The sequence below is a fragment of the Miscanthus floridulus genome, chromosome 10, assembly GCF_019320115.1.
Source record: "Miscanthus floridulus cultivar M001 chromosome 10, ASM1932011v1, whole genome shotgun sequence".
In the NCBI taxonomy this organism is placed as follows: domain Eukaryota; kingdom Viridiplantae; phylum Streptophyta; class Magnoliopsida; order Poales; family Poaceae; genus Miscanthus; species Miscanthus floridulus.
In genome coordinates, this window is record NC_089589.1 from 93,850,474 (window position 1) to 93,873,969 (window position 23,496).

Here is a 23,496-nt window from a genome sequence, read left to right on the forward strand (position 1 = left end):
GCAAAAGTGTAGAGCTTGTCAATGTGTACAAAGTTGATTTTTGGAGTTTTCAAAGTTCTTATATAAAATTTGAAGTAATTTGAAAAGGGATAAATTCTTAAAGTGTCCCCTATTGATTTTAAACTTGCATTTCAAAATGTAGACATAATTTGGGTATGGTTATTAAAGAAAAGTTGTAGAACTTTGAATTTGGAACAACTTTTATTTTTGGAGTTTTTTGAGTTACCATACAAAATTGAAAGTAATTTGAGAAATGGATCTAGTGGCAATTCGGTAAATATAGTGAACAGTACAGCGGGCGACACCTCACCGACGGCGAGCTTCGATCGTCTTCCAGTCGCGCCCGTGGCCACCTCCGGCTTTGCGCTGGCATGGGAAGGCTGCTGCATGGCTTCTCCTTACTTCTTGGCCGCGCTATAAAGCCAGCGCCGTCGCCGATCTTCTCTGTTTCCTCTCTGCTTTTCCTAACGTCGCCGCTCAGCATCGTCAGAGCTCGTGCCATCGCCGTAGCGCCCTCCCAGTCTCAGCAAAACATACCACAACTCCACCTACTCCTTGCGAACCTAGCCAACCGGTCCTAGGCATCTGTTTTTGCCAGGAAACGCTGCACGCCGTCGTTCTTCCTTGCGACCGGCCGCAACGCCACCGAGCTCGTTTCTTCGTGGCCAGCAAGCTCCGGTAGCTTTCTCAATCTCTCAAGCCTGGATTCATCTTTACCATGTTGCTCTGGTGCTCTGTGGCCCTTTGATTGATACGTTCCTCCACTACAGACGCCAAAACGCCGCCATCGACGACAGCTTGCGCCGCTGTGTTTGCGGTGATCGACGACAAGCCTTTCTGTTGCTCCTCCGGTTCAACCATCAGCTCGATCATATTTGGGGAAAGCTGCTGAGTCTTCCCAAGCATTTTGTTTAACCGCTACCGGCCTCACTTTGCCGGCGTAACAGTGGGGTCACCCCGTCAGTGACCGTTGAAGTGAAAATGGATTTTTCTATTTTGCAGAATTGATTAAATAGTGCTATTATTTGTTTATTTTGTGTAGAATTAAATAGAGCTGCAAAAATTCTGAAAATTTTTATGTGACCTCTTTGAGATGTAAACTATTTAGGAAAAATATTTAATGTTATTTTTCAGTACACTTTGAATGTGATAAAAAATTACTCAAATTAATTAATAAATGGGTTTCCATGATTTTTCTAGGCTTAAATAATTATCCAAAAATTATGAAAATTGTTTTGCCACTTAGTTATCATGTGATGAGTCTTCACAAAAAGTTTGAGCTCATTTGGAGAAAGTTGATTTATTTCATAATTATTAATTAGTTATTAATTAATGAAAACAAATAGTAAACCCTAATGATTTAGGTTTTGTTTGAATTTGGGATTGAGTGATGACCTTGGGTCATTAGCATATAATGATCCTTGGCAATTAAAGTAAATGTTTGAGTTTATAAAAAGGTTTATTCAGGTGTTGGATTGTAACTGTATCGCGAAGGAAATTTGTATTCAAGTTACTAACTTTTGCATCCATCGTCAAGCATCATGTTTTATATCGCGCATCATATTAAACATGGCATTTTTAATACGTGTAGTGAACGGAAGTGAGAACGTGGTAGTCAACCAAGTTGTTGAGGGGGTTAATCCACCTGTTGAGGTCAGGTTTGATATCTATGGAACATCTCCGGAACCTGACTATTTCGACAATCAAGGCAAGCCCCGGATGTATTTAAACCTACCTTGTGTTTTACAAATTTATATTGCTTTTGCTTTTTAGTACTACATTAAGTGATTAGGAGTTGAGTAAAAACCTAATTGGTGCATTACCAACCTTGTTTTTCCATATCAACCTTGTTACCAGTTTTAATTCGAGAATACCTAGTTATGCTTAGCCATGCTTAGACCAATAAAAGTCAGGTGATTACCTGTCACCTGCGAGGTATAAATGAATTTTTGGATACGACTGGTTATTTATGTTATCATGAGATATGAGCATGTGGAGTAATAAATCTAGACCGGGCGGACTCGGTGTATGAGAGCCATAAGACATGGAGGTCTTGTGAGCGGGTTCTTTCCGTCTGTGTCGATTAAGAACCATCCGTTGTTGAATTGCATGAGGTGAGACTTTGTAGTACTGGCCACATGCTCCGGTAAGCCTTAACTCGGCTATTCTATTACGAGAATGGCTACTCGTGCACTGGGAGTGGAGAGATGGCAGGAGTAGCATGTACCCACGTGGTAATGGGCTAGATTGGTGGAGTACTATGCTCTTGGGTGGCGCAGACCCGTTCTTGTTTTAGAGGATCTGAGGGTGGATTGGCATATGTAGGTCGGGGACCAACATATGTCATGTGGTTGGGAATCCCCAGCTTGGTTATAATCAATTTGAATCATCGTTGCTCCTCGGTTATGGAGACTCTACTCACTATTCATCATCGTAGTTAATAAATGAAACTTGAGGTAGATTTGAGAAATGGTTTGATATGAAGTTCATGATCTCAATACGGATCGTGGCAGATTCATATATGATCTTGATAAGGGTTATATGTTGAAAGAAAGAATCTTGTTAGAGAGCTTTTACACAAAAGAACTTTGATTCTTGCTAAAGCCCAACCTTGAATTCCCAAGCATGCATTCCTGAGTCTTATCTATTGTTACTTCGGTTAAGTCTTGTTGAGTACTTTTGTACTTAGGGTTCTTTAACCCTTGTTGCAGGTGAGCCTCATGAGCAGGTCTGCCTTGAACCGTGCTGCGTGACGGTTGTTCAAATCGATGATAACAAGTAAATGTGTGGCCCTTGGGCAGGGCACTTTATTGTGTGTTTTGTTTTATGTTACTAAGCTTCTCCACTACTATGGTTTATAATAATAATCATACTTAGTTTGTGAAACAACTGTTTTGTAACTAAGTTATTGTAAGACTTCCGCTATTTTAGTCTGATGTATATTAATGAATAAACTATTGCAATACTGCAATGACTCTATAATGGATCCTGCTTGGAAGAAATCGTGGATGATTCGGGGTTCCCGAGGACACCCGATAGGCTTCTTAAGTTACCGGGAACATATGCATAGTCGTCAGAGGTCATTGGACAGTGACAAGTGCATGTGGGCCCTTTAATTTAGGAGGTTCTGCCACAGAATGGTATCAGAGCGGCCATTATAAAGTTTTTTGTATTATTGTTTTACAAAAACTTCAAAATAATTTGGGGCAAATAAATTTAACTTGTTAATTTAGTCCAAACTGCTTCCGACTTATCTTAATCCATTCTCACCATTCCTTATTTGACTAAAAAGGCTTTGTATGATGGAGTAGTAATCTTATTATGCCCTATATAACAAGAACTATTGTTTATGTACCATAGGAGCTTTGATGTTTAAGTTTCGTATGGATGATTCATGCATCATAATTAATCCACTTGTTACTTACTTTCCCTCTTAGTCTGGGTTGAGTAGTGTAATCCATCCTTGCTGCTCTTTAGATTTTTATCAGATCGTCTTACTATTTTGAAATCTTACTTTCTACAGTATGTCTCGTACCAAGGTAATGCCCCGTAAGTCCGTTGGACCCAAAGGAGTTCCTCATCACCAGCTTGCCCCTAGAAGTGATGGTGCTAGCAGTAGTAGCTTTAGGCCTGATCCCCAGGCTAAGGTATAGAGGCTTTCAGCAGAGTTAGCATAGGCTACTAGAGATAGGGCCTTGGATGCCATCTAGGTGGGCAAGTTACAGGATCAATTGAGGTGTCTCACCACTACTCATAAGAACTGTGAGTGTATGTTAGTTCATATGGTGGAAGGGAGAAATGAAGCTTGGCATAGAGAAGATGTAGCTAGAGCCCGAGCTCATGAGTTAGAGTTTTATGTAGAAGACTTAGAAGAATATTATACCAATCTGCATGAAGAAGTCCATAGGCTGAATAATCTCCTGAATCCAAATCATGAGCCTCAAGCTGATGCAATGGACCCAGGTGTCATCATAGCAGATGATGATGAACCGAAAGAGGAAGAAGAAGAAGATCCAGAAGTAGTGATGGTCAATGAAAGTGATAATGAAGGTGGAAATGTTTCTAGAATGGATACCGATCATGAGGTTGGATGTGATCGAGGAGAAGAGTAGAGTTGTAATATTGTGAGTTCTAGTCTAGTTGGGTAGTTTTGCTTAAGTACAGACTGGTGTATAAATAAGTGAACCCACTATAATGTGTTTGTAGTAAGCTCTTTTAATAGTTCAATAAATGTTTGTGAGTAAAGTTTGGTTTGTCATGAATAGATGCGTCGTACTTGGGGTTCGAATATTCCTGGTTCTTTGCAAGATGAGGATGGTATTCCTGATCCCCCACCAGTTCCACCAAATTTGGCTGATGCTATCGCGGCACTGGTCAATGTGATAGTAGATAATGCTCGGTTGCTTCGTGAGTTAGCTCAAAGCAATCAAAATATGATGCAAGGGAACTATGGTCGTAATCATCAAAGGCAAGAAGCTACGTATGTCGACTTCACGGATACACGACCACCAATATTTACCAAGGCGAATGAACCACTTGAAGCTAATGATTGGCTTCGTACCATGGAGCAGAAGTTTGACCTCATTCCATGCACTGAGTTTTAGAAGCATGTTTTTGCTGCCCAACAGCTTAGAGGTGCAGCAGGTGCTTTGTGGGCAAACCTTGTGGCTATTTAACTAGCCGGTATTCAGTTAACCTAGGCTGAGTTCCGCACTGCTTTTCATGCCCATTATATTCTGGAGGGAGTTATGGCCTTGAAGCTTGATGAGTTTCTTGCTTTGAAGCAAGGTGATCAAACAGTCATGCAGTATGTAGGCAAGTTCAATCACCTTTCACAGTACGCACCTGAGCATGTTAACACAGATACCAAGAAGAAGAAGTGGTTCATGCATGGCCTTAATACCAAACTTCAGACCATGATGACTACCTGTACCAATGTCACGTATCATGAGGCAGTTAACATTGCTATTGCTTCAGAGGAGAAATATCGGCAGCATAAGGAAATTAAGAAGAGAAAGAGTGTGCCATCTGGGTCTTACAGTGGCAATCAAAAGAGATAGAAGATAATTTATCATCCAGTGAATCACTACCATCCTCCTTATCATCCGCCGCAGTTCCAAGCTGGTCAACAACCAAATGTCTATCCTGCCGTAACTTACCCAAACTCACAACAGACAAATGCTCCTGGTGTTCGTGCTCCAACACCTCAAGGCCACAATTACCCATGTTTCAATTATGGGAAGTCAGGTCATTTCTCTAGGGAATGCCCGTATCCTAAATAGTATAATCTGAATTTTCAGAAGGCTCCGGGAAATCAACAATAGGGTCAAGCTCAGGACAAGAACAATAACCAAAATGCTCAGAAGGGCAAAAATGAAAAGAAGATGGGGCGAGTTTTCTATATTCAAGCTGGGGAGATTCCAGAAGGGGAACCCATGATGCTAGGTATGTTTCCTGTCGCCGATCATCCTGCAGTTATGCTTTTTGATTCTGGTGCATCTCATACATTCATCAATAGAACCGTTGTCATAAAGCTTGAAATTCCAATTGGGGAAACAAAGGAAAATTTCTATATACAGTCGCTCGAGGGACATCTGTGTACTAAGGAAATGGTGTACCAGGTACCTATAAACTTGGGTGGGCACATTTTTCCCACCACCATGATTATTCTAAAGGATCAGGATATAGATGTGATCTTGGGAATGAACTAGATGTATCAGCATAAAGCTGTTGTAGATACTTTGAATAGGACAATAAGGTTGAGTTTGCCAGATAGTAATTCTCAGCTTCTTATCCAACTTCCAATCTTAAAGAGATCAGTGGAAAAAGTTTGTGCAACTTCCATCCAGGAGATTAGAGATATTCCTATAGTTTGTGAATTCCTAGATATTTTTCCTGAAGATTTACCCGATCTACCACCTGATAGGGATGTTCAGTTTAACATAGATCTAAAACCTAGAACAGCTTTGATCTCTCGGAGAGCTTATAGGATGCCTCCCAAGGAATTAGCCAAGTTGAAGACTCAGTTGCATGAGTTGATTGATAAAGGGTTTATCCAACCTAGTTTATCACATTGGGAATGTCCTGCAATTTTTGTGAAAAAGAAAGATGAGACCCTGAGATTGTGTGTTGATTATCATCCATTGAATGATGTGACAATTAAAAATAAATATCCCTTACCTCGGATAGATTTACTTTTTGATCAACTAGTTGGAGCCAAGGTTTTCTCCAAGATTGATTTGAGGTCAGGTTACCATCAAAACAAAATTAAGCCTGAAGATATTCCCAAAACAGCATTTACCACCAAATATGGATTATATGAATACCTGATAATGTCTTTTGGTTTGACGAATGCCCCAGCTCATTTCATGTATCTGATGAATTCAGTGTTCATGCCTGAGCTAGACAAGTTTGTAGTGGTGTTTATTGATGATATCTTAGTATATTCCAAGAACAAGAAAGAACATGTTGAACATCTCAGAGTTGTTATGACACGTCCAAGAGAACATCAGTTATATGCCAAGTTCAGTAAGTGTGACTTCTGGCTAAAGGAAGTACAATTTTTAGGACATGTCTTGACAGCTGAAGGAGTTGCGGTAGATCCAAGCAAAGTTAAGGATATACTAGATTGGAAACCACCAACCACTGTTCATCAGGTTCGGAGTTTTCTGGGAATGGCGGGTTATTACCGTTGTTTTATTCCAGATTTCTCTAGAATATCCAAATCCATCATGGGATTATTGAAGAACCAAGCCAAGTTTGTCTGGTCACCTAAATGTGAAGAAGCTTTCCAGACTTTGAAGAGATTATTAACCATTGCACCAGTGTTAGCACAGCCAGATATCGAGAAGCCGTTTGATGTTTATTGTGATGCTTCAGTTATTGCTATTGGGTGTGTATTGATGCAAGAAGGCCGAGTCATTGCCTATGCTTCTAGACAATTTAAGCAACATGAAGAACATTATCTAACTCATGATCTGGAGTTAGCAGCAGTTGTCCATGCTTTGAAGATTTGGCGGCATTACCTGCTTGATAATACTTGTCATATTTATATAGATCACAAGAGTTTAAAGTATATCTTTACTCAATCGGAATTGAATATGCGGCAAAGAAGATGGTTAGAATTGATTAAAGATTATGACTTGGAGGTGCATTACCATCTTGGTAAGGCAAATGTGGTTGCAGATGCACTCAGTCGTAAGAGTCATTGCAATTGCCTGACAGTAAAAACAATGGATCTAACTTTATGTCAAGAGATAGAGAAGTTGAATATGGAGATAATTCAACAAGGTAGTTTGACAAATATAACTGTTGAATCAACTATTTGAGAACAGATAATTGCCGCTCAAAAAGAAAACAAGGGTATAGTCCATATCAAAGAAAGAGTCAGGAATGGAAAAGCGGCATGCTTCGGGATAGATGATATAGGTGTATTATGGTTTAAGAATTGCCTAGTGGTACCAAAGGTCCCTGAGTTGCGACAGTCAATTCTTGAAGAGGCACATACCACCAGGTTATCTATTCATCGGGGAAGTAATAAAATGTACCATGACTTGAAACACAGATTCTGGTGGACCAAAATGAAGATAGAGATTGCTCAGTATATAAGTGTGATACTTGTCAAAGAGTAAAAGCTATACATTTGAGGTCCGCTAGAGAGTTATAGCCATTGCCTATTCTAGCTTGGAAGTGGGAGGATATTAGTATGGACTTTATCGTCTGTGTACCCAAGACATCTAAAGGTTTTGACTCAATATGGGTTATTGTAGATCGACTAACTAAGTCCGCACATTTTCTTCCAGTCAAAAGTATATATCTTACTATCCAATATGCCAAGATGTATTTAGCGAGAATCGTAAGCTTACATGGTGTACCAAAGACCATTGTGTCGGATAGAGGTATACAGTTTGTTTCTAACTTTTGGAAACAATTGCATGCTTCGATGAGTACCAAACTTCTGTATAGTACTGCTTATCATCCACAGACTGATGGTCAGACTGAAAGAGTAAATCAAGTACTTGAAGATTTGTTAAGGGTTGTGTCCTTAACTATTCTAATAAGTGGGATGAATGTTTGCCTTTGGCTGAGTTCTCATACAACAATAGTTATCAAGAGAGCATTAAGATGGCTCCGTTTGAAGCACTCTATGGTCGTAGATGCAGAACATCACTAAATTGGTCTGAACCCGGGGAAAGATGGTTCTTTGGAGTTGACCTTGTGAAAGGAACAGAAGAGAAGGTTAGGCAGATACAAAGTAATTTGAAGATAGCTCAGTCCCGACAAAAGAGTTATGCGGATAAACGACGTAGACCATTAGTGTTTAATAAGGGAGATTTTGTATATCTGAAGGTATCACCAATGAAGGGAGTTACCCGTTTCGGTGTTAAAGGAAAGTTGGCGCCTCATTATATTGGACCATTTCAAATTTTGGAGAGGTGTGGAAAGGTGGCATATCGCTTGAAGTTACCAGAACATCTCTCAGCTGTACACGATGTGTTCCATGTTTCCCAATTAAAGAAATGTCTTCGAGTGCCTGATCAGAATGTTGAGGTTGAAGGAGTTGAACTTGAACCTAATTTGACCTATTCTGAATATCCTATCTGAGTTCTGGATCAGAAAGACTATGTCACATGAAGGAGGACAATCAAGTTCTACAAGATACAATGGAATCAACATTCTGAAGAAGAAGCTACTTGGGAATCCGAAGATTTCTTGCTAGAACAGTTTCCAGAATTTCTTGTGTCAATATAGAATAATGTTAGTTGTGCTCTGTCGTTGCAAATCATGTTTGTAAAGGGACCTTAGCTGTTTTATGGATAGGTTTTGAATGTTTTTGCTTGACACATTTCCTTTTCCATTACTTACCCTATGACTTTAAATCTCGGGATGAGATTTCTTTTAGGGGGAACAATTGTAACACCTCTAGTGTTTTAAACCCTAAAATATGCCATGTCATCATATGCATTACACATCATTTTTGTGTTAGTGAAAATTTTAATATGCATGCACTAAAACAAGTTTATTTTTATGATGATATATGTCGACTTGTATGGATGAATCAATTTCAAAACCTTTGTATTGAATTGGAATTCCAAAACCCTAATTTCCAGCATTTAATTCTACCCTGGAAAACCAAATTCAAAATCTAAGCACATTTTGGAGTTGAGCCTAAAAGCAAAAGTGTAGAGCTTGTCAATGTGTACAAAGTTGATTTTTGGAGTTTTCAAAGTTGTTATATAAAATTTGAAGTAATTTGAAAAGGGATAAATTCTTAAAGTGTCCCCTTTTGATTTTAAACTTGCATTTAAAAATGTAGACAGAATTTGGGTATGGTTATTAAAGCAAAGTTGTAGAACTTTGAATTTGGAACAACTTTTATTTTTGGAGATTTTTGAGTTACCATACAAAATTGAAAGTAATTTGAGAAATGGATCTAGTGGCAATTTGGTAAATATAGTGAACAGTACAGCGGGCGACACCTCACCGACGGCGAGCTTCGATCGTCTTCCAGTCGCGCCCGTGGCCACCTCTACCTTCGCGCTGGCATGGGAAGGCTGCTGCGTGGCTTCTCCTTGCTTCTTGGCCGCGCTATAAAGCCTGCGCCGTCGCCGTTCTTCTCCATTTCCTCTCCTCTGCTTTTCTTGACGTCGCCGCTCAGCTCCGTCGTGCTCGTGCTGTCGCCGTAGCGCCCTCCCGGTCTTAGCAAAGCATACCACAGCTCTGTCTACTCCTTGCGAACCTAGCCAACTAGTCCTAGGTGTCTATTTTTGCTGGGAAACGCTGCACGCCGTCGTTCTTCCTCGCGGCTTGCCGCAACGCCGCCGAGCTCGTTTCTTCATGGCCAGCAAGCTCCGGTAGCTTTCTCGATCTCTCAAGCCCGGATTCATCTTTACCATGTTGCTCTAGTGCTCTATGGACCTTTGATTGATCTGTTCCACCACTATAGATGCTGGAACGCCGCCGTCGACGACAGCTTGTGCCGCCGTGTCTGTGGTGATCGACGACAAGCCTTTCTGTTGCTCCTCCGGTTCAGCCATCAGCTCGAGCGTGTTTGGGGTGAGCTGCTGAGTCTTCCCAAGCATTTTGTTTAACCGCTACCAGCCTCACTTCGCTAGCATAACGCAGTCGCACCACCAAGGCCGCCATGGCCGGTGTCGAGCTCGGACCAAGCTGTAATTGGCTTAGCTAGTACCACTAATCGAACCACCGTGAGATGGGGAACATGGTAGTGCCTCGGTCGTGGCCGGAGACCTCACCGTCGGTGAGAAACCGCCGGTCAGAGGGCCTCGCCGCCGTGGTCAGCGCGGGCTGACAGTGGGGTCACCCTGTCAGTGGCCGTTGAAGTGAAAATGGATTTTTCTATTTTGTAGAATTGATTAAATAGTGCTGTGATTTATTTATTTTGTGTAGATTTAAATATAGCTCCAAAAATTATGAAAATTTTTATGTGACCTCTTTGAGATGTAAACTATATAGAAAAAATATTAAATGGTATTTTTCAGTATATTTTAAATGTGATAAAAATTGCTCAAATTAATTAATAAATGAGTTTCCATGATTTGTCTAGGCTTAAATAATTATCCAAAAATTATGAAAATTATTTTGCCACTTATTTATCATGTGATGAGTCTTCACAAAAATTTTGAGCTCATTTGGAGAAAATTGATTTATTTCATAATTATTAATTAGTTTTTAATTAATAAAAACAAATAGTAAACCCTAATGATTTAGGTTTTGTTTGAATTTGGGATTGAGTGATGACCTTGGGTCATTAGCATATAATGATCCTTGGCAATTAAACTAAGTGTTTGAGTTTATGAAAAGGTTTATTTAGTTGTTGGTTTGCAACTGTACCGCGAAGGAAAGTTGTATTCAAGTTACTAACTTTTGCATCCATCGTCAAGCATCATGTTTTATATCGCGCATCATATTAAACATGGCATTTTTACTACATGTAGTGAATGGAAGTGAGAACGTGGTAGTCAACCAAGTTGTTGAGGGGGTTAATCCACCTGTTGAGGTCCGGTTTGATATCTATGGAACATCTTTGGAACCTAATTATTTCGACAATCAAGGCAAGCCCCGGATGCATTTAAACCTACCTTGTGTTTTACAAATTTATATCGCTTTTGCTTTTCAGTACTGCATTAAGTGATTAGGAGTCAAGGAAAAACCTAATTGGTGCATTACCAACCTTGTTTTTCCATATCAACCTTGTTACCAGTTTTAATTCGAGAATACCTAGTTATGCTTAGCCATGCTTAGACCAATAAAAGTCAGGTGATCACCTGTCACCTGCGAGGTATAAATAGATTTTTGGATACAATTGGTTATTTATGTTATCATGAGATATGAGCATGTGGAGTAATAAATCTAGACTGGGCGGACTTGGTGTATGAGAGCCACAAGACATGGAGGTCTTGTCAGCGGGTTCTTTCTGCCTGTGTCAATTAAGAACCGTCCGTTGTTGAATTGCATGAGGTGAGACTTTGTAGTACTGGCCACATGCTTCGGTAAGCCTTAACTCGGCTATTCTATTACGAGAATGGCTACTTGCACACTAGGAGTAGAGAGATGGCGGGAGTAGCATGTACCCACGTGGCAATGGGCTAGATTGGTGGAGTACTGTGCTCTCGGGTGGCACGGACCCGTTCTTGTTTTAGAGGATCTAAGGGTGGGTTGGCATATGTAGGTCAGGGACCTACATATGTCGTGTGGTTGGGAATCCCCAGCTGGGTTATAATCGGTTTGAATCGTCGTTACTCCTCAGTTATGGAGACTCTACTCACTGTTTATCATCGTTGTTAATAAATGAAACTTGAGGTAGATTTGAGAAAGGGTTTGATATGAAGTTCATGATCTCAATACGGATCATGGCAGATTCATATATGATCTTGATAAGGGTTATATGTTGAAAGAAAGAATCTTGTTAGACAGCTTTTACGCAAAAGAACTTTAATTCTTGCTAAAGCCCTACCTTGAATCCCCGAGCCTGCATTCCTGAGTCTTATCTATTGTTACTTCGGTTAAGTCTTGTGGAGTACTTTTGTACTCAGGGTTCTTTAACCCTTGTTGCAGGTGAGCTTCATGAGTAGGTCTGCCTTGGACCGTGCTACATGATGGTTGTTCAAATTGATGATGACAAGTAAATGTGTGGCCCTTGGGCAGGGCACTTTATTGTGTGTTTTGTTTTATGTTACTAAGCTACTCCACTACTATGGTTTGTAATAATAATCATACTTAGTTTGTGAAACAACTGTTTTGTAACTAAGTTATTGTAAGACTTCTGCTATTTTACTCTGATGTATATTAATGAATAAACTATTCTAATACTGCAATGACTCTATAATGGATCCTGCTCGGAAGAAATCGTGGATTATTCGGGGTTCCCGAGGACACCTGATAGGCTTCTTAAGTTACCGGGAACATATGCATAGTCGTCAGAGGTCATTGGACAGTGACAGATGCATGTGGGCCCTATAATTTAGGAGGTTCTGCCACAGCTGCTACTGGAGGTGCATTCCTGCCACTCACCATACTAGACGCAACAGCTCTCATGGAGAAGATGGCCTCCAATCAAGGTTGGAATGAAGAACGAGTCTAGACCCGCAAGAGAGGTGGAGGTATACATCAACTCAAGGAAGTAGACATGTTGTATGCCAAGATGGATCTGCTGATGAAGAAGCTTGAAGATCGAGCCAATGACAAGCAAGAAGTCATGCACATTCATGATTCTTGCATCACATGTGAAGTGTGTGGAAACACTAGGCATTCAGGAAATAGCTGTCCTGGGACCCATGAGGATTGAACCTTGTCAACAACAACAACTACTTTCGTCCTCAGTAGAATCAAGGATGGAATCAACAACAGAGACCAAACTACCAAGGTAACTGTCAAGGTAATAATTTTAATAATTTCAATCAACCACCCTTGAGAGAATTAATTGCTGGTCAATCCAAACTTATGGAGGGATTATCTAGAAAGGTAGCTTCCAACGATAAAATTCTAGAGAATATGAATAATAGAATGGATAGCTTTGCTTCTGCCATAAAGAACCAGCATAACTTTAATAAAATGATAGAATCACAAATAGCTCAGCTGGCTGCTGCTGTTCCTCTGTCCGACAAAAGTAAGATTCTGAGGCAACCAGAACATCTAGAAACTATAAATCTTATCGATATTCACACTGCAGCTTACTACTTCATGGAGCCATCGATGGGAAGGTGGATAGAATATACCTTGCCAGAAAAGAAGAGCGATCCAAGGAGACTTGTCATCCCCATCGCCATTGGACGTCATATTTTCCAAGAAGCTATCTGTGACTTCGGAGCAAGTGTCAACATCAAGCCTAAAGTAGTTTATGATCAAATTAATGGAGATACTTTGTTGTACACAAATATACATTTGCAGCTTATAGATTAGTCACTCTGTTACCCCAAGGGATTTCTTGAAGATGCCATTTTTCGAGTGGGACAATCATATATTCCGGTAGACTTTGTGGTTTTGGAAACAGGTGGAGATGTAAGGGCACCCATTATTTTGGGCCAACCTTTCCTAAGTACCGCAAAAGCCCCTTACAATTATTTTGAATTTAACCCGCAGTCCAAAGCGCATTTTGAGATTCTGTTTTCTATTTACGAAAGCGTATTTTGGTTCATTTAAATTGAAAATACGTTTTCAGGTATTTATAGTTTTGCCACTCAACTTGTTTTAGCCATAAAATCTCCGTTTTAACTCCGATTTGATCCGTTCAAGTTGCATTAGGTTCGTAATTAAGTAATCTACATGTTTATACTACTATTAATTATTTTTTAAACTTTTAAAATTCGAGATTAGATTTAATCTATTATTTTACTAAAGGGAAACTTGTTTAATTCGTAACTTCTTTGTTTTAGATCCGATTTTTGTGATCTTCGTGTCTGTGTGTTCGTAGCGAGACGTAGATTCGTTTTCCAAACTTTTCATCTTGATTTTATGCTGTTGGTGTACTGTTCTAATCTATAGCTTTGTTTGCTTTGTATGATTGCTCCTGGATGCTTGTATGTTGCTGTGTTATCGAGTATGGACGGTGAGCAATTCGTGGGAGATCAAGGGTACAACTTTGATGAGCAGGACCAGTTGGAGTACATTGCTCAAGGAAAGTATAGCATGGGATCATCCATGTTTCCTATTCACCTTAATTCATTAAATTCATGTTGAATGTGTCACCATGTTAGGGATTTCCTAGAATTGAACTTTTACCTTGTTACCTACGGGTTATGCATTTGGGTAGCTTTGCTAGTGCTAAATTAAACCATGATCTTGTAACTTGATTAATGATATATGCAATAAACATTAAAATATGACTTTTTAGCAACATGGAAACAGGGGGCTGGAGTGTTTAGCTACTTTCTAAATGCTTCAGATTTCTCTCCCTAAGGACTTATCTATAAGTGATCATCCAGGACTTATAATACAGCTGTGAGGGCTACATGGCTCTAGCTTTAGCTCAGTATGAGGACCTTTTCTAGCTTGTTAGTGGTTTCCTTTATTGGCGTAAGAATGGCTTGCCGAATCGGGTATAGGATAGCCTCTACTCTTATGTGTATAGCCATGAAGGAATTGTGCCATTTGACAGGGGGGTTCCTATAACTGTTTGCCGAGTGAATCTAATGGCCCTAAGTTGTTAGACAAACCTTTGAAAGGCTTCATAGTGACCCCTGCCTGCTCACCTTGGAAGTGTTTTGGGAGTAATTAATCCAAGCATATGGGTATCACGACTCACAGTGAAAGTATACAACCTCTATAGAGTGTAAAGCTGGTATATCAGTCGTGCTCACGGTCACGAGCGGCCTTGGAACCCTTATGTAATAGATGAGCACTAAGCATTACCTGTTTATGCTTTTCATTATTCATGTTTACATTTGATCATGTGTTTTGCATTGGGAATTGAAACAACTTGTTGCTACTCTTAAGCTAAAATTGTGACAACTAAAAGCTAAATGTTGTTAAACCTGTGTCAAGCCTTTTGAGCCTCATGAACCCCATGCTATACTTGTTGGGTATGACATGTACTTACACTTGTTTATTTTCATTACTTGGATAAAAATCCCGGATGGGTAACAGATGACTTTGGGTATGATGATTTTCCTGAGGACTACTAGACTTGTGGTCAACCAGTCAACGTCCCTGTGAAATGGAGCTTCCGCGAGAGATCTTTTATTATTTCCGCTATATTTATGTAATAACTCTATCTTATTCATGATGTAATAAACACTTGTGATGATACTATTCATAATTTGTCAGCTTATGTGTGTGACTGATCTTTGGGCGCACATAAGATTTTGCACTCCATTTTATCCTTAAAATTGGGTGTGACAATCTGTGCCACGAATTTTTGTGTGCTTGCTAGAGTATTTTGTAGGACGATCAAGAGTAAAGCCATACATCCAAAGTACATTTTCCTGAACCGCTGCTACACCCACTACACGAGGATCACAACTTCTAGAAGGATGAGAGAGATTTTAAGAAAGACCATGACAACATCCAACCTAGGGGAGGAGCATCCCCCATGTATCTAGCTAAGTATTTCTTTCCCTTTTGGTTCTACTATTTTTAAGTTTGCTTCATATTTGCTAAAGAAATAAAAAAATATGCAAAACAAACTAAAGCAAAATAAAAATTTGTCTTAGCTATATATATAATAGTAAGGAGTGATCTTAAAAATGAAAAAAAATAAAAAGTGTGTGTCTAGTTTTTTGTTTTAGGAGCTAAATAAATAAACTATGAGGATAATATCTTGCAATGATAATAATGAATAGTTGCTCTGTCGTAATTCCTTTGAAGTACCTAGTTTTCAGCCTTGAATTCTCCCAAGTTATGGATAAGACTATTTTGATATAAGAATTTACTCTAAACTTGAAACTCGTGGGTAGCATATGCTTGATCTAAGTATAGGTAATTGATGGATATGATATGAGAAGGTCTGAGATGTTGTTTATCTTGTTCCTAGTGATACTAAAGTTCTAGAGATTTATCTTTTGAAAAACTGTTGGCACGAAAATGTGTCAATCGTGCCAGGCACATGAGCAAGCCGGAAGGGTCTGCTCGATGGAGCTGGAGATCCACCTGGCTTCAACGCAGGGATAATCGATCCCGCGTATTCCTCCCGAGACGTGCTAGTTAATTTGACTCAGTAATTGACAAGGAGAGAAAATTTATCAATAATTTAAGGTGGAACATGCCGGTCTAAGACCAGATAGTTCCAAGTGTGCTGCTTTGGGAGCAGCCATACGGGAAGAATGATTGAATAGCCGATACGCACAGAAATTGGCTGTTATGGACTGTAAAGCTCGTGGGTAGCGATTGATTTTATGTTGACATGTACAACACATGTATATGTAAATGAGATCATCAGCTAGGTCAATATTACCAGTATGAATCATTGAGCTAATGAATCTAACGAGAAAGGATATAACACGTGAACAAATCGACTATCTAATACAAATAGATCTAGAGACGCTTGGAATCTAATCTGTTACCATCAACAGTGAGGTTCGACCGGATCGATGATAGCTATGATGAAAATAACAAACTAAAACTGAAGAATCCATAAAACTATCTATACTTTGATAGGCTTTCTGAAAGACATGCTATACGTGAAGGCTTGGATGAATCGGCTAAAATAGCCGATTCAGGTGAAGAGAACTACATTATGTGAACAATCGACTATTTCACATGGACATACCTATAGACTCATCATACCTAACCTGCTATCTATAACAGTGGGGTTCAACCGGATTGATGCAGCCATGATAAAGACAACAAATCAAACCTTTAAAGTAAATAGATCTATTCACGTTCAATAGAATCATGTAAACATGCTATAGGCGATCGGCTATTTAGCCGATGTAGGCATAGCAAACAGTTAAGGTTGCACCTAATCAAGAGCAGATCTACTAACTAGCATCCTCCAATCTACAGTGCTATCAGTTGGGATCGACCGGATCGCTGCAGCCATAATAGTGAACCATAGATCAGATTTAACTAACCAGCAAACCTCTCCAAGATCATACGTGCCTTAACCGCGTACTATGCGCGACCATGATCAAAATAGAACAACCGATAAAACATAACCCATCATTCATTGTAAGTAGTATCGTTTTGTGACAAAGCAAACGATGGACCCAAAGGATATGAGGCCGGTCTAAATCGATCTTGATCGAGCAAGTTGATGTTGCTGCAAACTAATGACAATAAGAACATCAACAAGATCGGTAACTTAATGAATCTACCAAAGATTGCAACTCTTAGGTAGAGCCGATAACTTGACCTTAATCTAATTTGAGAAGTGGAGGTTGACCGGATCGATGCAGCCGTACTTAAACTAGACAAGAGTCAATAACTAGCTTATACCAGAGTCGTAGTGGAGGTTGACCGGATCGATGCAGCCATATGAATAGAAGTATAAGCCATGACGGTACTTACAGACAAGCCAGAGGTCGACCGGACCGATGCATCCCTACTCGCTGAAGAACTCGTTGAGATCTACTCTACTCTTACTCCTAAGCGGTGGCCAGAGCCAAAAAAGTAAATAACTTGTATTTGGTTGATTGTGGGTCCTTTACAATAGCCGGGGTCCAATATTTATACCCAAAGCCTAAATATGATTCCTATTCAAGTATGACTCATTACCGTCTTTGGTATAAAAGAAAATGTTCCTATCTTAAGATAACTTGGACCCTAATATTTCCCCTTTTGTAGAGTCTAATATGTAGTTTCCCGACGCCAACCGTAGCTCATCATCGTTATCTGCTGACGTCATTCAAAGAGAGCCGATTCTAGTGTCGCATCTGAATCAGCTGATATCGATCCTCATGCAATCAATTCCTTGATTGACACAATCTTGGAAGCCTTCGGGTTCCTGCATTCTTCTCCCAATTTTTGGTATAAATACATGCCCCCCAATTTTGGGATAAAATGATTTTATTCCAAAATTCCTATTTATCTGTTTACCACACCGCAACCGTTCTATTCCGAGATATGCGCATGACTCCTAACTTCCCGGCTAGAGTCTTATATAATATCCCAATAATATCTCTTCCATCTTACTCGGTCTATTTGCTTTTCCCTTCTGTCTCGAGCAAATCTTAACAGCCGACGTTGTCATCACCAAGGCCTCAAACCCTAGCAAATCCTCTTTTCTATCAAACCGTTATTCAAGCAATCTTCGTTAGATTCAAATCTATTTTGGCTACAATGACAACCAGTGACCATGTCCCTAAGGTATGTTTCCAAATTTCTACTTTCCAAGTACCGGCCGCTACCCTGTACTTCTTTTCTTCTCAAATTTACTCCACCTGATTTCTAGGAAATGAGGAACGAAATCTTGATTCCATCAACTGTTGCTTCTAATGTTTATTTTCTTGGGCCTATGGGTGACCCTGATCCATCTAATTTTATCCGTTAAGAAACCAACCAAATCCCCTTCAAACAGTCTGTAGTGGATTTGTCGTCCTAGAATATCAAAACTCCCTTCAGAAGCTGGCCTAAAATGCCTAAGGGATGGAGAGACTGGTTTCGTAGGGTATCCGAGAAAAAGGCTAGAGATTGGGAGGTCTATGATTTGAATCAATGTTTGACACTCTCATTGTCTGCGATGGAGAGGAATGATTCACTTCTGGTTTCCGCAGCTTATTTCTGGTCCAATGCCCTGAACGCTTTCATTTTTGGTCATGGCCCGATGACCATTAATCTGGCTGATGTTTACATGTTGACTGGCCTTAGCATAACTGGATCAATGTAGCCTTATGATTATTTAAGTACTAGTTCCAAAAAATTAGCCAAGATATCAGACTGCATAGGATGGGCAAGCTACATTCTAAACCATATCGGAGATGAATCAGTTGTTAGCGAGAGAGAATATGTGGCCATTCTGAATATGTGGCTAGAAAGATTCATCTTCTGTCGGTCATCTTGTGGTCCAACTTATAATCACAAACTTATGGCAGAGTATCTGTTAGGAGCTACTTACCATCTGATGCACTAGGTAGCCGCCTAGTTGCTGAAGAATGAACCAGTGCATACTATCAGTGGCCCCTGGTGGTTGATACTGCTATGGCTAAACCTATATATGTACAAGATTGTAAGGCCTGATTTTAGAAACCTGAGCTTTCCTTCCTCCAACTTTGATGAGGAATATAGAGGCGAAGAAGGGAGAACCCGTCAGTGCATGAGCTATGGTGAAGCTGCATTGGCCATAACAATTGATGTTGATGTTGGCCATCTCTTCAAAAAGTTTTATAGAGGATTTGATGTAGACATCTTGACTTGGCTTCCCTATGATGAGGATGAGAACAATGAGCTGGTCCTCCCATTCAAATTTCAATTTGAATCAGGCTGTTCAGACAAAACGACAGCTGCAATTTTTAATTCCTTTATCAAACCTTGTGTTCTTCCAGCTGAATTTCATCATGGCCATGGCAAGATGGTTACAGGTTCCTTCCTTCCAGGCAACCTTCTAACTTATGAGTTTTACAATCCATCTTTCATAGCCCATTAGTTTGGTCTTGGTCACCCCCCCTCAACTGTTCTTCAAGAACATAATAAAGTCAAGGGAAGATATCAGTGAGGTGATGGAAGCCTCCATAGTCTTTCAATTGGGATCAGACCTTCCTTTCCTTTGCTTGCATGACTAGATCAGGGTCAGCTTCTCTTCCACTCTTTTTGACTCCTGGTGGCAAGAATGGTGCTCCCATCTCTTCTGTGGGTTGGTCCATCCTTTGTGAATAGCTCTGGACGGGGAATTCGCTTATGATAGTGAGGTAACTTTTCATTCCCTTTTTAGAGAAATTACTTGATGAATTCCCCTACCAACTATTCTAACCGATCCTTTCACAACACTTAATTCAATCCTCCAAGCTTGGATAGGAAAGGACATCCTATAGATTATCAGCCACCATGCCTAGTTTCAAGAATAGGATCAACCGCACCTTCATTGAAGAAATTGATGAAAACCCATGCTACCCCCATGATTGTGACGTATCGATCTTTAAAGTGCAAGGCGGCCCAAGGGGCAACCCAGAAAGCCATTACTAGAAAAAGACTCCATAGGATGAGACCATCAGCTGCACAGGTAAACAATCCATCTTTTTATCAAACTGATATTCAACTTTTAATCTCATTTTTTATAGTTATTAGCCATCGCGTCCCAATCTGTCCTAGGTGTAGAACTGTTGTCCTTGGCGTTTAATTTAGCACCAACTGAACCTTCATTGGCTGATCCTCAAAAGGAGCTGATTTCAGTTCAAATAACCAATGCTTCCAAGATGGCAGGACATGCAAGTATTTCCATTTCACCCCTTGATGTTGCCAAGGTATTTTCTTTGAATTCTTGATTTTTATCCAGTTTTCACCCTTCATCTGATCATTTATCACGCTAGATACTCTTTGAGGAGATGCCCATGCAAGAGCAGGAGTCTGGTAGTCCACCTATTGACAATGATCTTGTTGATGTTGAGAATAACCCTGTTGTTGATACTTATACTGCCAATCCCCTGATTCAGCATACAACTGAGAAAATCATATATCCCTTCTATCCTTCTGCAATTATCATGAACTAAAAAATTTTCCTTGATATTGCAGATACCAACGTTGAAAGTTTAGAGCCGATTCAACCAGACATTATTGGTGCATCATCATCTGTTCCTCCTCTTCAGATAGAGGCTACCACAGAAAAGGTACTGTATCCTCTTCACCATTCATTTTGTTATAAACGGATTCAAACCTTACAACCAAGATTTTCTCATATATAGGCACTCGATTTTCTAGGTCTGAGCTACTCTTTCAATCTTGAGGAGTATCTGGATGAAGACGAGATCAACTCATCAGTCGCCTCCTCTAATGAAGCTTTGTCAGAAGAGACCAAAAATCGGCTAAGGGATGTACTGCCAATGTTTGAGAAGAATATAGCCGATTTGGTCCAAAATACTGATTCAATGCAAAGAGTCTTCTTGGCTATTAAGGATAATCCATCCCAAGTTCTTTCCAGAATCTTGTCATCTTTATCCATTATTGAAGATCAAGCCTCAAAGGTGAAAAAGCCTAGAGGATCCTGTCCAACCATGAAACCTTATTGGCCAAGGGGAACTCCAATAGGCAAGAGGCTAAAAAGCTGACATAGCTGATTGATGATTTGAAGAACTCCTCCCTCAGGATCAACCCAGAGTTGTCTCAACTGGAAATCAAGCATGCAGAACTTGAGAAGGAGCTGGAAAATGTGAAGGCTGCCATTGATCGTCATAAGTCCACCCTAACTCAAATACCCAATGCCATCAAACAAAAGAAACAAGAACTACTGGCCAAGGTCAGAGAAGGAAGGGTCATTCGCAGCAGCCTTGAGGATATTCCTGGATCAGCCGTAGAAGACAAGCAACAAATTGCAGAAGTTGATGCTATCTGGCTAGAAGTACTAAAAGCAATCCAGGATGTTCTAGACTTGTAATCTTGTATATTAACACGCATCTTGTGCAGAATCAATGATAACCATACTTTTCATTGCCTCGTTGTATTTCTTGTTTTGGCTAAAGAGCCAATTTGAAAATAGCCGATTATAGATCTCTATCCTTGATCCGATTAAGTCTGAAAACACAACCTTTATTAAGAGAACCCCTCGGTCTTCTATCCTTAGTCGTCGAACGCCGTATTCTATTTGGCATTAGTGAGGTGGCGCTTCACCTTCTATTAATTGCGGTCGCCTTTTGCACGTCCTGAGGCGTCCACCTCTTCGCTCTGTGGCTTCAAATACCAGTCGAGGGCTTTGGCCTCGAACACATCTACACTTGCAACCATTCCTATTCCTTTGCACTTCTCCACCCTCGCATATTCTATAGCAGTTTTCTTCGTGTAAACCCAAACAAACTCCATGGCCGACAAGGACAACCGTGGCAAACATGCGACGGAGGAGATTCTGAAGGAATCTAAGCTAGTGAAACAGCACCTGCGACGCATGAGGTGAGATCGATATCTTCTATTCATGATGATGAACTATTCTGATTTGTCTATAGTTTCATTTTGAATGACAGTCTTCGTCCTCTTCTTAGGGCCATCGAGCCCTCTGATGCTGCATCTTCTGTGCTGGCCTCATCGTTGGATTCTTTTGACTCCTACAACGGTGATCTTTCAACTCCTACAACGGCGACGATGCTCGGCGTTTCCTCCGAGAGTGGAGGGCGGCCCAAAGCCATTATTTTGAGGTGACTTGGGAAAATGGCCAGCTTTAGATCTGTCTCGGGGTCTCTCAAGCTGCCCTTCATGCCACCGAAGAAGAGGCCAGTGCCGCTCGGGCATAGCTGGCCAAGTCCGATGCTAGGGTGGCGGGTAAGATGAATCTCAGGAACGCTTTTATTCGGATTTCCATTGTATTTATATTGATAGCTCTCCCGTCTCTGTGATTGCCAGCCCTGATGGAGTAGTTGGAGTCTCTTCAACTGGCGACGAATGCGGCCGCAGATGCCGTCAACGCTTGGGGCCCCCTCATCAATGCTCGTCTTAACAACATTCTGACCCACGTTTAGGAGATCGCCCTCTACGGCGTCCATCATGGCGCATCGGTGGCATTGGCCGTGGCGCAGGTCCAGACTAGGCACGATCTCCACACCATGGATACCGGCTTTCCAATGGGTGATGGCTCCGAGGAGCATGAGGATTTGATCAAAGAGTTTGTCGTTGCATCGGAGGCCATTGTGGACATCACATCTGCTTAGGATGTGGTGAATAAGGTCTTCGATTAGTTTGTATTTAGGGCAAACTAATGAATAAAATCTTTTGCTCTTTCATGATTGTGTCTCAGTACAATGTCCTTGTATATGTCATGATTGTCTTTGTTTCTACTTTTGCTCTAGAGGCGATACATATCATATCGGCTTTTACATCTTCGAAGATTTTTATTTTTTGAACTAGAGGCGATACCCTTCTGGTATCGGTTGTTAGAGTAGAACCTATTAGCTGTTGAGCATCGATCTTAAATGCTAGGATAATATATCTTCAAACATTTTCCATTGACCGCTATTGATAGGTTGCACCAAAACTTTTTAGACCAAAAATTAAAAGTCGATCAATCTAAGCCAAGTAGAACAACCTCTAATAAATTTATCAACTCTGGCTTGTACTCAGGATCCAATTTAGTGCTTACATATGTCGGTCTAGGCTTATCTTCATGACCAATGTTTATTTCCCTTAATTCACCTTATTTCCCTTAATTCACCAGCCGACGTGAAGCCATGATTATCCATTAAAACAAACTCTCAGAGCCGATTGCTTGGATCGGATGTTGGCTTTCATTATTGATCTTAATGAAGCCTCCTTCCCACAACTTGCCAGAAAAGCATTCAAAGTCTTCTAGCTCCCAAAATACTAGATTGGCTGTTGCGATACTCACAGACTCATCAGCATTAACCAGCTCGACATCATCTCCATGCCATTGAATCAAACACTAATGCATGGTTGATGGCACACAAT